The 3,259-nt window shown below is 42.0% G+C and overlaps 1 pseudogene; it reads right to left on the minus strand.

Annotated features, from left to right (window-relative positions):
• Positions 1-2,797: 2,797 nt before the first annotated feature.
• Positions 2,798-2,958, minus strand: LOC141135851 (U2 spliceosomal RNA; annotated as a pseudogene).
• Positions 2,959-3,259: the final 301 nt, after the last annotated feature.

Raw genomic sequence — 3,259 nt, forward strand, 5'->3', positions numbered from 1 at the left:
CGCATATTGGACATGTGGTAGATTGTTATCTTCTGTATCTGGCAACTCTAATGGGGGTAAGGTATGCACGGTGAAGTATATAAATCGGGGACAGCCTATCTGAGAGCTTGGGTGACACCAACTTACATGTTTCTAAGCCTCTTCCCACTCCTCATCCTCCAAGCCTGGAGTTTAGCTTTAGGGCAATCTCATATACATGTCTATCTAAAAAAGAATTAAAAAGAGCTATGCATCCTCGTTAAAAATCCCAAACTGTAAAAGGCTGCCAAGGCATGAAACATTAAACCGTTGCACAGTAACAGTTTTTGTATTTGTTCAGCATTAACCAACCGGAATCTGCGCAATCTAAAGTGGATTTCTATGTAGAAGTGACCTGTAAAATGATGGTTTGGAAATAAAAAACCTAACTGCATCGCCGTCTGCCAGAATCTTCATTAACTGACATTGTGAATTACACTTCAAGCATTTTCAGGCCTATTGTGCATTATCAGCTGTCTGCAGCGATAAGACCAACCTATGATTATCCTTCACACAAGCTGGGCCAAGCGACACCTGACCATTCTCCTCCATTATAGAGCCAGATCCATTAAGTAATAGCAACATACAAAAGGTTAGCACAATTATGTCATCCATAATATGTCAAAGAAATTCTGCCCTTCGAAGCATTTCTTTATTCTTAATGGATTGTAAGAGAAAGAAAAACATATTTTAGAACATCCTTTCAGCTGAGAGGGAAATGGGGACAGCTGTACTCTGATTTAAAGTGTAACTCCACTTTGTTGAGAAAAATCTTTCCCCTCTAGGTAATATGTGTACATTACAAGGATTTTGACAAACTTTGTTGGAGATTTCTACCTTTTGTTATTTTGAAGAAATCTATGTGTGTTTATCTGTGTCCATGTGCAAAAAAATTAGTCTAAAAGGAGTGGTTTCTTAATTATCAACTAGCTGTTGCACCTTGAAAACTCTAATGAGGAAAATTGCAGGGCCTGCATCCCTTTAGAGGGGATTTGCTATTGGAAGTATCTCACCAAAAAATGACATTTTTGTTGCAGGGGATGCCTAAAATCTGACTTGTATCTTAGTGCAGACTTCTGGGAAAATCAGTGAGCCAATCACAGGAAAGCAGGAAATTATGTTTCTGGGGGGTTGTACTCCAGGTAGCCATATTGCATTGCATTTCACAGAAAATTACAAAGCTGGAGACTGAAAAGGAAAGGTAATTTTTAAAAAACATTCAATTACAATATGACTAGTGTCGCAATTTTATATGCTAGATTTTTTTATTTGCTGTTTTTTTTCCCCACGAAAGTGGAGTTATCCTTTCGGTCATTGATCATCAAAAAAGAGATTTAAGGGTAGGTCACAAAAGGTGCTCAAATAGTTCTTTGCAGGCATAATATTTTCATGCAATGACACCCCTCAAATGAGAAACATAGAGTAGAAGAACATGTTTACAGTATAGTGCAATTTTCAGCTTAGTCATGACAGCTATGATAAGACATCCTTGGGGCCGAAATCAGATGACGTTATATTTTTAAAAAATTGAGATGTGCTTTAAGGATGCAGGGGAGCTTAGTGTTGGGGTTAATGTTTACAGGGAAGGCTAGAGTTAGGGTTACAGGAAACATTAGTGTTAGAGTTACAGGTAGGGTTATAGGAAAGGTTAGCATTAGGGCTGGGATTTACAGGTAGGTTAAGTGTTATGGTTAAGGCTATAGGGAAAGGTAGGGTTGAAGTTACCATGTGAGTTAGGGTTACCTAGAGAGCTAGTGCTAGGGTTCAAGAAGGGTTAATGTTGGAGTTAAAGGAAAGGTTAGGGTTACAAGGAGGGTTTGTACCACGGCTTAGCATACAGGCCAGTTTAGTTCTAAGGCCAAGGGAGGCTTGATGCTAGGATTGGGGTTACAGTCAAAGTTGGGGTTCAGGAGTTAAATCACAGTTTGGGGTTACAGGAAAGGTTAGTGTTAAGGTTAGTGTTAAGATTGAAGTTAGAGAGGTTTAGTGTTAAGGTTACAGGCTTAATGTTAGGGCTGAGGTTACATGAAATGTTAATGCTAGGGCTAGAGTTACAGAAAGGGCAATTTTTTTATAACCCGTGGTGGTGCTAAAAACGAAAAACAAAAAGATTACAAAAAACACACTAAAAAATGCAGTCTGCTCCCTGATCCCCCGTGGCGCAAGGCTCCTGACAAGGATAGGATACAACATGGCTTGCCTAGCCAGAAGCCTGGTGGGCCACTCTGGTGGTCAGCCGAAGCCAAGCTCCGATTACTAGGTCAAGGGGCTCTCCCGAAGAGAGAACCCCAGGGTCGGGGGGGGGAGGAACCTGAGGGCCACACATTCTCCCCCTAGATGTCAGGTCAAGCCCAAGGACTCACACCATCCATTGTAGTGAGAAAAAAAAACACACATAAGTGAAGGGTGATAAAACATGAGCAGAAAAAATAAATCAATAAATAAATAAGTGACCTACAATGTGCACTGGCTAGGCCCTGAGGCCTGGTAACAAAAATTGCCCCAGACTAGCCCTAAAAGGCCCAGTGCAGAAAAAAGTTTTTGGTGATGTGACCTTGTGCCTTTTCATCACACCGTGGGGTCCCACACCCAACTGTTACTAAGAACACCCCTAGGGCGACCACTCCCAGGGGGCACAGACACCGTGGACTCTCTACCATCCCAGCCCATGGCCAGACAAGGTATATCCATTCAAATCAAGAGGAACTAGGCCCATCCAATTTTCCAGAGGAATTACTCCCGTGCCTCAACTGCCTGTGGGCGCCCCAGTTTCTGTTCGAGCCAGTACTAGCCTTCAGAGCCCCCATCATACCAGCAGGGATACTATATAACCAGCCATCCCAGCACCCAGTTAAGCCAGAATGATAGTACAGCGCCCCTACTGAACACTAATAAGAACAGATATTACACTTGATCTTAGCCAAAAGGCAGAGAAGCGATACAGAAAGTGATAATGCTAGAATTACATGAAGGGTTAGTGTTAGGATTACATGGGAAGTTAGTGTTATGGTTACAGGAAGGGGTAGGGATTCGGTTATATGGAAACTTAAGGTTAAGGGTACAGGCAAAGTTATTGTTAGGGTGAGACTTATAGTTAGGTTTTGAAATTCCAGAGACACTTACTGTTAGTCAGTATAAGGATGCGGCTTATGCCGCGTACACACGAGTGGATTTTCCATCGGAAAAAACTTGGATGGTTTTTCCGACAGAATTCCGCTCAAGCTTGCCTTGCATACACACG

This window comes from Aquarana catesbeiana, linkage group LG03, assembly GCF_042186555.1.
Source record: "Aquarana catesbeiana isolate 2022-GZ linkage group LG03, ASM4218655v1, whole genome shotgun sequence".
NCBI classification, from domain to species: domain Eukaryota; kingdom Metazoa; phylum Chordata; class Amphibia; order Anura; family Ranidae; genus Aquarana; species Aquarana catesbeiana.